Genomic DNA, 12,194 nt, shown 5'->3' on the forward strand with positions numbered 1-12,194 from the left:
TATTTGTAACACTTGCAACTTTTCAGTATTTGGGTAGTGGGTGTGATTACACACACACACACACACACACACACAGAGCACAGAGTGAATTGAATAGGATGGAATCATATCTTTAAAAAATGAAATTAAGCGGCAAAAGAAATATTTTGGGAGGAGAAAGGGAGAAATGGAATGGGGCAAATTGTCTCTTATAAAAGAGGCAAGCAAAAGACTTTTTAGTGGAGGGAAAAAGAAGGGAGGTGAGAGAAAAACATGAAGTTTGCTCTCATCACATTCCACCAAAGGAAGGAATAAAATGCACACTCATTTTGGTATGAAAACCTATCTTACAATACAGGAAAGTGGGGGAGAAGGGGAGAAGCAGGGTGGGGGGGGGATCATGGAAGGGAGGGCAATGGGAGGAAGTAGCAATTTGAAGTCACCACTCTTGGGGATGGACAGGATCAGAAGACAGAATAGAAGCAATGGGGGACAGGATAGGATGGAGGGAAATATAGTTAGTCTTACACAACACGACTATTATGGAAGTAATTTGCAAAACTACACAGATATGGCCTATATTGAATTGCTTGCCTTCCAAAGGGAATGAGTGGGGAGGGAGGGATGAAGGGAAGTTGGAATTCAAAGTTTTAGGAACAACTGTTGAGTACTGTTCTTGCTACTAGGAAATAAGAAATACAGGCAAAGGGGTATAGAATGTTATCTAGCCCTACATGACAAAAGAGAAGTTGAGGACAAGGGAAGGGAGGGATGATAGAAGAGAGGGCAGATTGGTGATAGGGGCAATTAGAATGCTCGGTGTTTTGGGGTGGGGGGAGGGGACAAATGGGGAGAAAATTTGGAACCCAAAGTTTTGTGAAAATGAATGTTAAAAGTTAAATAAATTAATTTTAAAAAAAAGAGAATAGCTAGGTCTTTCACAGATGGTCATCTTACAATATTGATGTTACTTTGTACACAGTACATTTCATTTTGCATAAGCCCATGCAAGTCTTTTCAGGTTTTTTCTGAGAGCACACTGCCCATCATTTCCTGTAGTATAATAGTATTCCATCATAATCACATTCCATCCATTCCCTGCATAATGTGCTTCCCTGAAGCTTCTAATTCCTTAGTTCCATAAAAATAACTGCTATAAATACTTTTGTACGCAGAGATACTCCTCCTTTTGTTTGTTTTTTATCTCTTTAGGGATAGACCTGTTAGTGGTATTGCTAAGTCAAAGAATGTACGCTGCTCTACAGAATTGTTGAATCAGTTCACAATTCCACAGATAGCGGATTAAAGTCTCATTTTTCCCACATCCCCTCTAATATTTGCCATTTATCTTTTCTGTTCTATTAGTCAAGCTAATAGGTATGAGGTAGTACCTCAGAATTGTTTCAATTTGCATTTCTCTAGTCAGTAGTATTGTAGAATATTTGTTGATATTGCTTTGATTATTTCATCTGAAAATGGATAATTTATTTTGATTATTTATCAGTTGAGGAATTGCTCTCATTTCTATAAATCTGACCCCTTTCTCTATAGATTTGAGAAATGAGGCCTTTATCAGAGAAACTTCTTGAACCCTTTTTTCCACAGTCTCTATTACTAAACGTATTTTCTTCCATTAATTTCACCTGTCCCTGTTTATTCTATTCTTTCTCTCCTTTCACTCTGCCTCTCCTCAAAAGTGTTTCGTTTCTGAGTACCCCTCTCCTAATCTTCCCTCCCTTCTATCACCCCACCACCATCACTAATCCCCTTCCTCCTAATTTCCTGTATGGTAAGAAAAATTTCTATGCACAGTTGACTGTCAATGTTATTCCCTCTTTAAAATAATTTTGATGAAAGTAGGATTCACTCACTCTCCTTTATCTCCTCCCCCTTCTCCTCCAGTGTAAAAGCTTTTTTTCTTCTTTTACGTTAGAAAATTTACCCCATTCTACCTCTCCCTTTCTCTTCCTCTCAGCACATTCCTCTCTCACTCCTTCATTTTATTTTTAGGTATCCTTTCATATTCAACTCAAACTTGTGCCCCCTACCCCTCTATCTGTGTGTGTACATATATCTATCTGTATCTATATCTATATCTTTCTATGTATCTATCTATCTATCTATTGATCTGTCTGTCTGTCTGTCTATCTATCTACACACACACACACACACACACACACACACACACATTCCTTCAAACTACCCTGGTAATAAGAAAGGCCTTATAAGTTATAAATATCATTTTCCGTGGAGGAATGTAAACAATTTGAGATTATTTTGTCTCTTATGAATTCCATTTCCTGGTTACCTTTTAATTCTTGGCTTGAGTCTTCAATTTGAAAGTTAATTTTCTATTCTCCTTTGGTATTTTCATCAAAAATTCTTGAAAGTCTCTGTCTCATTGAATGCCCATCCATCACCAAAGAATTAGACTGACTTTTGCTAGATAAATGATTCTTCCTTGTAATCTTAACTCCTTTGACCTCTGGAATATCAGATTCCAAGCCCATTGATCTTTTAATATAGAAACTGTTAAATCTTGTGTTATCTTGACTGTGTCTCCACCATATTTTAATGTTTTCTGGCTGCTTGCAGTATTTTTCTCTTGTCCTGGGAACTCTGGAAATTGACTGTAATATTCCTGGAAGTTTTCATTTTGAGATCTCTTTCAGAAGATGGTTGGTGGATTCTTTTAATTTCTATTTTATCCTATGGCTCTAGAATATCAGTGCAGTTTCCATTGATAATTCCTTGGAAGATGATGTCTAAGTTCTTTGATTGATCATGACTTTGAGAAAGTCCGATAAGTTTTCAATTATCTCTCCTGAATCTATTTCCTATGTCATGTGTTTTTCCAATGAGATGTCACATTGTCTTCTATTTTTTTTCATTCTGTTGGTTTTGTTGTATAATGTCTTGATTTCTCATAGACTCATTATCTTACATTTGCTCCATTTGACTTTTCAAGGAATTGTTTTTGGACCTCTTTTTCAATTTGGCCAATTCTGCTTTTTTAAGACATTATTCTTATCGGTTTTTTGGATCACTTTTAACATTTGTCCTAGTCTGTTTTGTAAGGTGTTATTTTCTTCAGTATTTTTGTGTCTTATTTATCAAGCTGTTGACTCGTTTTCCATGGTTTTACCTACGCTAGTGACCAATGCTAATTTTCCCTGTTTTTCTTTTTTTAATGTTGAATAATGTTATCCCAAGCAGGCTATTCACACTTCTTTCTATATTAAGGGTAAATAAAATTTTATTGACCTGAAAGATTGATAATAAAGAAAAATAGCTGAGATTTTGTACAAAAATGATATTTGAACTCAAATTTGAAGGTAACTGATGTTTCAAAGAAACAAAGGTACTAAAGTGACACATTATATGTACAAGGAAGTCAAAGGCAGGAAAAGTCATAAGAAATAATGAATGACATTTTCTGAAGTGTAGGAAATCATTCCAGAATGATAACTTCAAGTGGAAACTTGAGAGGACATGACAAAAAATAATTTGTTTCTTTTCCTAGACTAGAAGGATGATGATGACCTTAAAAGACATAGAGAAATCATTAGAATTGTTAAAAAGAGGACTCATTTGTAAGGAGAACTTAATGATATCAGTTCTGGATGTATTGAGTTTGACATATGCAAGCAGAGATTTGCAACATACAGCTATGTATGCAAAACTGGAGTTTAAATACATACATACATATATGTATATATATATACATGCATGTGTATAATATAAATTATATATTATATAAATTATATATATTATACATTATTAAAAATAAATTTTATATTATATGACTATCTAACTATACATATAAACATATATGCATATTACATGTATGTGTATACAGACACATGTATACATACATATATAATAGCTAAAGCCATGGGAGCTTATAAGCTCTTATAAGAGTACCAAGGGGGATTACTGAAAGAGAAATTGGTAAGTTCCAAGTCTTCAAACACCATTGCTTTTTCCTATTTAGTAGCAATGAAAAATGAATCATATTTTACTGACTTTCACATGAAAATTTTTCTGTTCATTTTTTTTTATCTTTTTTTTTTTTGCTGCTTATTTGTTCCATCTCTTCCTGGGGCCTTTCCAGACTAGATATAGGTTTCCTGTTGTCTAACTGCACCATCATTTCTACTCCATCATTTCTACTCCTAAGAATTTGTTTGGTTTTAATGAAAGCCATATAATAGTGCTTAACGTTTATTCCTTCTTTTTTCCTCTGAATCCAGTGAAAGCAGGAGATTTTTGGTCTGTACTAATTTAGTCCCAGAAAATAGGGATTAAAATCCCTCTGAATGTAAAGAATCTTTCATTTTCCATATTATGTCAGTCTAAAATAAAATTAAGACAATTCAAATTTTGTTTCTCCTTTAGAGACAGTGAGACACCTTTAGCCTTGTATTTCTAGCCATCAGATTAATGGACATAGAAAGTGGTACGAAAAAGGGCTGAAGTAAATTATGGGTAGCACTACCATGCTGCAACCATCAGAGAGAGTCTTCCATATGAATTTCCACTGAATTTTTGACTGACTTTGTTACTGATGCTCAACCATACAAAAATCAAGGAACAGAACAAATAATGTTTCTCATTTGGAGTAAGACTTTCAGTTGCTCTGCAGAAGTTAAACCCTAAATGAAAGAAGTAAATAAAGTACCATACTGTTCCAAATAAATGCCGATCTCACCTAAAATCCTAAATGAAATCTCTCTTAAAGGGAAAATATAGTCTAGGCATACAGTAAAATTAACATTAATTGTAAGCCAAAACTGGGTTTTTATACATGTCATGTATATTTGGGCCAATACAAAAACGGAAACTCAGGTATTTCTTTCAGAAAAAAACAAAACAAAACAAAACTAGATTTTGTCAATTATCTTTAAAAAGCATTTTCTCAAAGGATATTTTCCCCACAGTATGGAATAGTGGGAAAGGCTACAGTAATTAGGCCTTTTTTTGTGATTCGTTACTTCGTAAAGCAACCTTTTCACTATGAATGGAAAATCCCCACCGATTTTATGAGAGGGTCCCTTCCCTTTTGTAAAAAAAAAAAAAAAGGTTTAGCATGACTTGGAATGCTTGTGTTCTTAAATCAACCCAGGCATTATCCAATAACTCATCCAATAGTTTCCTGCTATTGCCTAGAGTGGACCAGAATGCTCTCAATGTCCAAGATTCTGGTCTAAATTAAATACCCTGCCTGCTTTCCTTTTCTTAAGGAAAGAATATGGAATTTTTTTTTTATTAAACTTTTAATTTTGGGTTAAAAATTTTCTCCCCTTTTTCCCCCTCCCCCCCCCAGACCCAAGTTTTCTAATTGCCCCTGTGACCTATCTGCTCTCTCCTCTATCCTGCCTCCCTGCCCTTGTCTCCATCTTCTCTTTTGTCCTGTAGGGCTGGATAGCTTTCTTCACCCCTTAACCTGTGTTTCTTGTTACCCAGTGGTAAGAACATTACATTTGGTCCTGACACTTTGAGTTCCAACTTCTTTAGCTCCCTCCCTCTCTACCCCTTCCCCTTGGAAGACAGGCAGTTCAATATAGGCCATATCTGTTTAGTTTTGCAAATGATTTCCATACTAGTTGTGTTGTATAGGACTAACTATATTTCCCTCCATCCTGTCCTGTCCCCCATTACTTCTATTTTCTTATGGTCCTTTCCCTCCCCGTGAGTGTCGACCTCGTATTGCATTCTCCTCCCCATGCCCTCCCCTCTATCCTCCCCACCTTCCTGCTTGTGCCCCTGTCCCCCACTCTCCTGTATTATGAGATAGGTTTTCCTATCAGAATGAGTGTGCATTATATTCTTTCCTTTAGTGGAATGTGATGAGAGTAGATCTCATGTTTTTCTCTTGCCTCCCCTCTTTATCCCACCACTAATAAGTCTTTTGCTTGCCTCTTTTATGAGAGATAATTTGCCCCATATAACTTCTCCCTTTCTCCTCCCAATATTTCTCTCTCACTGCTTGATTTCATTTTTTTTTTTTTTAGTATATGATCCCATCCTCTTCAATTCACTCTGTGCACTCTGTCTCTATGTATGTGTACGTGTGTGCATGTGTGTGTGTGTGTGTGTACTCCCACCCAGTGCTCAGATACTGAAATGTTTCAAGAGTTATAAATATTGTCTTTCCATGTAGGAATGTAAACAGTTCAACTTTAGTAAGTCCCTTATGATTTCTCTCCGCTGTTGGCCTTTTCATGGTTCTCTTCATTCTTGTGTTAGAAAGTCAAATTTTCTTTCCAGCTCTGGTCTTTTCATCAGGAAAATTTGAAAGTCTTCTATTTCATTGAAAGACCATTTTTTCTCCTGAAGTATTATACTCAGTTTTGCTGGGTAGGTGATTCTTGGCTTCAGTCCTAGTTCCTTTGACCTCCGGAATATCCTATTCCATTCCCTTCTATCCCTCAATGTAGAAGGTGCCAGATCCTGTACTATCCTGATTGTATTTCCACAATACTTGAATTGTTTCTTTCTAGCTGCTTGCAATATTTTCTCTTTCACCTGGGAATTCTGGAATTTGGCCACAATGCTCCTAGGAGTTTCTCTTTTTGGATCTCTTTCATGCGGTGTTCTGTGGATTCCTTGAATATTTATTTTGCCTTCTGGTTCTAAAATCTCAGGGCAGTTTTCCTTGATAATTTCGTGAAGGATGATGTCTAGGCTCTTCTTTTGATCATGGTTTTCAGGTAGACCCAGAATTTTTACATTGTCTCTCCTGATTCTATTTTCCAGGTCAGTTGCTTTTCCAATAAGATATTTCACATTATCGTCCATTTTTCGAATCTGCGCGGTATGTTCTGAGATATCTGTCTTTCTCGAAAAGTCCAAAGCTTCCATCTGTACCATTCCAGATTTGAGAGATCTATTTTCTTCAGTAAGCTTTTGAATCTCCTTTTCCATTTGGTTAATTCTGCTTTTGAAAGCATTCTTCTCCTCATTGGCCCCTTGCACCTCCCTTGCCAGCTGAGTTAGGCTAGTTCTTCAAGATTTTTTTGGTTCTCCTTTATCAGGGAGCTGATCTGTTTTTCATGCTTCTCCCTTATCCCTCTCATTTCCCTTCCCAGTCTTTTCTCCACCTCTCTAACTTGATTTTCAAAATTCCTCTTGAGCTCTTCCATGGCCCGAGTCCATTGGGTGGGCTGGGGCACAGAGTCCTCGATTTCTGTGTCTTTGCCTGATGGCAAGCCTTGTTCCTCCCCATCAGAAAGGAAGGGAGGAAGTGATTTTTCTCCCATAAAGTACCCTTCAATAGTTTTATTTCTTTTCCCTTTTCTTGGCATTGTCTCCCCCTAGTGGCCTGAGCTCTGAATGTTCTCCTCACATCCACCTCACCTCCTGGTCCTCCCAGCCTGCGTTTGGGGACTGAAATTCAAATGCTGCTTCCCGCCTTAGGATTTTTGGCGGGGGCAGGGCTGTTATTCAGTGTTAAATTAGGCTCAGGTGCTGAGGTCAGGGGCAGGGCCGCCTCTCTGGCTCAATTCCCTCAGGGGGTTTATACACAGACCTTCCACAATGGATCCAGGCTCCCGGTCGTTTGGGGAGCCCCCGACCGCAGCCGCCTCTCAGCCCCCACCTCCCGGGGGGGGCCCGAGCTATGGGGGCTCCACGCTCCCCTCTCAACCCGCCAAAGAGACTCTCTCACCTACCCCCGCCAGTCACCTGTTGGTGGGGGGCCCGTGCAGCTGCTGAAGATCCCGCCTCCGGATCCCTCTCAGAACTTTGTCTCTCGGAGCCCCAGCCGCCGTCGCCGCCGCAGGTCGGGGCTGGGCACCGTGTCTGCAGCGCAATGGACCTTTTGCGAGAGGTTTGCAGGTCCCTCTGTGGGTGGGGGGACCTGCGTGGCCCCTGGATCTCTTTCCCACGGTGTCGCTGCCGCGGCAGGGCTGCTCTCCTCTTCCTGCCCCGGCGCCCAGTCCCTGGTGCCAAGGTCCCCCCGTGAGAGGTTTGCAGGTCTCTCCTGGAACAGAAATCTCCCTAGCTCCAATATTCTGTGGTCTCTGGGTGCAGAATTCGCCCTGGGTTAATCCCCTCTGCCTTTCTGTGGTTTGTGGGTTCGGAGCTATGTGTATGTGCGTCTTTCTACTTCGCCATCTTGGCTCCGCCCCAAGAAAATGGAATTTTAAGGATAAAATTCAGCTTGAAGCTTTAGTGTACTGTTTGTAAGAAGGAACTAGATTTAGCTGGTGCACAAAGCCTCTCAGATAACCAATATTGATCAGGTAATCATAATTTGCTTGCCATTTCTGGTAAAGAAAAGATGCAATAATAGAATAAATTTCTTACAAAGGAAATGGACAACATGTAGTTCTTCAGTTTCTGGAAAAGAAAGTTCTTCTTTATTGATTCATATTCAGTTAAGTTCATTTAATATCTGATCCAGTGTCTGATGTAAGTCCATATTCTCTTCTTTGGCCTTGGTAAGTTTTTCTTTCTGGTCATCAATGCTTTTTCCCAGTTTTGCAGCAGTTCTTTCTGCAAGCTCAGTGTGGGTCTCAGTGTCTTAAAGTATGTAAGGCAGAAGCTTGATTTCTTCTTCACACTTATTCTCTTTTTCAGAATGCTTCTCAGATGCAGCCTCCAAGGATTTCAGGTTGTTGATGACTGTCTTCAGTACCTCTTCCAGATTTTCATACTTAAGCTTTGATACCTCAGCACACTCTTCTGCTTGCTCCTGCTCACCATCACGGATGACCAACTTATGGGCTACCTCCTCATATTTGTGATCAGTCTCCTCTAAGATATGTTTGGCTTCCTTAAACTGCATCTCCTGAATTTACATTTTCTCTTCATCCTTCATCATTCAGTTATCAATTACCTTCATTCCTCTCTCACTTTCATCAATGCCACTTTTCTTCTCCTCCAATTTCTGCAAGCCAGATAATCTTGGGCCTCTTTCAACTCTTCCTCAAATACCTGGATCCATTGATTCACAGTTGCCACAAATTCTTTAGCTTTCTCCCCCTGTTGTTGCTCACCATCCAGCTCCCATTGCAAGTTCTGGGGTTGGTCCTCTGCTTCATCTGCCTGCTGCTACAGCAACTGAATTTTCCTTTTCACCACCTCCAGGAAATTCAGGTCGGGCCATGGGGAACAGGGGGATTCAGGCTTGTGGCAGAATGGCATGAGAGCACTGGGACTGGCAAGACTGGTGCTGCTGGTCTCTTAATGTCTATTCTTTTCTTTAGTGTATGCATTAGAAGAGTGCAGTGTTGTGAGAACATTATGTGATTATGCATTATTTTGAACAAATGACTTTTAGATACAGAAATATTTTATATTCAAAATAAGAATTTTAGTAGTAATATATTAGCTATATTGTTTGTTGTATTATTTTTCTTTTTAAGATTGAAACTGATGCTTTGTAATTTTGCTTAACAAAATTTTCTTATAGCGTTTTGCAGCTAAACATTTTGAGTCAGTTCTATTTACCAATATAGTAACAAATTCCTAATGTTTGAAACTCAAAAAAATTATGCCAATGCATTGCATATATTTTATTTCTAATATATTGTTTTGAGAAAAGCAAGATATATATGAAAGCTATTTATACTGTACCATTGGAAAATAAAAACCATCTATATATTGGGTTATTTTTATAAAATTAAAGTAAAAAGTATATTTTCAAACGTGAAATGCAGAAGTTTATTTCTTTAAGTAATAAGAACTTACTAATGAAGTATAGAAATCTATAGCCATTGTTTAAAAAGGTAGCAGGTTTATTTTCTAACTAACATGAATGGCAAAAACAAGGCTTTGGTTTACTGTGCATATGTCCTGTAATTTGCTAAAATGTTTGTCTTCACCCCATTACACGATGGATTGATTCAGTATCTTTGTTTATATTCTATTGACAGTCTTTTTTTTTCTTTTTAGTAGTAGTATTAAACTTGGAAACATGTGTATCTTTTTAAATGAAAACTCTAGTACCATATGTGGTTTTATACAGTATATAGTTCAAGAAAAACAGAAACTAAGACTTGTCTAACTTGCTGACCTTTATGTACACACTATTTCCTCCACAAAACCTTACATATGGCATAAACTGAACCCATATCTGATGAGAAAATCAAGGAATAAATTTAGGAACATTCTATAACTGCAAACATATAGGTTTCCTTACTTTTCTGAAGTTCACAGAGAAACAATAAATATTTTAAGAGTTATATTGCATTTTTCTCTTGCCAAATATTAAAATATTTTATTTTTCATTAATGAACAAGGAATATACTTCATGAATATCTGCATTTCTCAGTTCTATCATTATGACAATAAATTATTTCAGTTTCAAGGCTCTTCCAAATAACTCTCCTACACTAAAATACCCTCTTCTTCCATTTTTCTGATTTCAGCTCATTTTGAAAACTCACTTCTGTATCACCAAGGCAATATCTACAACTCTGAGGGTGACAATTAATATGCAGGATATGCAAGGCTAGATCTGAATTGCAAAATACAACAGACTCTTCATATAGAAGACATAAGAAAAGCATTTATTCAGACACCAGAAAGTTAAATCCCAACACCAGAAAGCCAAATCTGTCATAGTAACCAAGAAGTCAGTATACATTAGCATTGCAGGGAACAAACCATTCCCAAGCCACCCTACTCCCACCCCTGCTTTCACCTTCCCACACTTACCAGACTAACTGTGCCTGCCTTTATCCTCTCTCCTCCACCCCTAACCACCGTCATCAACTTCCTCCCAGTTCTGCTTCACCTTTTCTATTCTATGTCCTCAGAAAGCTCCTAGACAAAATGTGACTTAGACTTCCATGAGTTTTAAGCAGGTCATATTAGCTTATTAATGAATGAGAAAGATCTGCCCATTTATAGCATAACATTTGGGCACAAGATCTTTCCTCATCATTACACTGGTTGGTTTAGTAACTGATATCGACAGAACTTTAACCAGGATAACAGAAAATAAGCATTTATAACAATATCTTAGGCAGTTGGTGTCAACAGAACTTTAAAACGTTATAACAGGGATCACAGAAGATAAGGACCTAAAATAGTATCTTAAGGTGGGGCTTGAGGATAATGACCCCACCATTCCCACCTTCAACGAATGGGGCTTAAAATTGTGGGGCTTGGGGCAAAGGTCTCTTTTATAGCTACTTCTTACTGAAATTGGATGTAGAACTGTCTTTGTCCCAACAGTGTTGAGGGCCAGGATGGAATGAGGTTGACAAGTTCAGGATAGACCTTTGGGGAAACTATTTTTTGAGACTGTGCTCATTATCATCTGGAATGGCTCTCCATGCCCCCTGGATGTTGCTATCTCCATGAGATAGACAAGAGAACTACAGAATACAAGGGATATGTTAAATAGATGCCCTCTAGGCTAACAGTCTTTAAGACAATAAGATTGGCCAGATCGCTAGGACAGGAGATGAGCATTATGTCAAGTAGACTTGCAGTTTCTGTCTATAAATATCCTGACCCTCAGATAAGTAAGTGGAGTTGGTCTATCTTCTCCCCTCTGCCTGCGTGTTTTCCTTCTTCACTACATCACAGACCCGCGTGGGGAAGCAGGCTGTCCTCCACAAATTGTGCTTCAAAATGGGACCTGACCCAAGAAAGGTACTCGTCTTTCAGTGATAGTGGCCCCCTTGGAAAGGAATTCCGAGTTGTGACAAAGCAACTAAGGTAAGGGAAAGCCTCAAAGAATGCCTGCGGGGTTCACGCAGGCACAGTAAAATCTCAGCAATTACAAGATTATGGGGAGAATTTACTGTGTTAACAGAATAAAAAAGCAGATTCTGTTCATAATAAATCAAAACTGACAGGTAAATACCAAAAGTAAGGTTATCAATATGTCAGATACTTTTTGAGGACACTTTTAGAGGCAGATGCGGAGAAGGAGGAAAGGGGAGAAGAGGTGGACTCCTGGTCAGAGGAAACCTTAGCACCCCTGGAACACTTGGCTCCCACAGAGCCACCACTCTATGCTCCTCGAGAAAGGAGAAGACCAGCAGGCCATTTATCCAAGGCTCATCTTCTGCCTATACCATTGCAGCCTCCCAAAAATCAACTATCACTTTTAGAAAAAAACTTTTCAAGAGGCTAGGGAAAAAGGAGAAGAAATACCTTAGGAAATAAGGCTATTATTGCCAGTGACAGAAACTCCAGATCCTAATAACCCAGGAGGAGTTGAAAGAGAATTCACCCCTCTGGATTTTAAATTT

At 38.5% G+C, this 12,194-nt stretch overlaps 1 pseudogene; it reads right to left on the minus strand.

Moving 5' to 3' along the window:
* Nucleotides 1–8,356: 8,356 nt before the first annotated feature.
* Nucleotides 8,357–8,827, minus strand: LOC140498559 (tropomyosin alpha-4 chain pseudogene; annotated as a pseudogene).
* Between the last annotated feature and the right edge of the window lie 3,367 nt (nucleotides 8,828–12,194).

This window comes from Notamacropus eugenii, chromosome 4, assembly GCF_028372415.1.
Source record: "Notamacropus eugenii isolate mMacEug1 chromosome 4, mMacEug1.pri_v2, whole genome shotgun sequence".
Taxonomy (NCBI): domain Eukaryota; kingdom Metazoa; phylum Chordata; class Mammalia; order Diprotodontia; family Macropodidae; genus Notamacropus; species Notamacropus eugenii.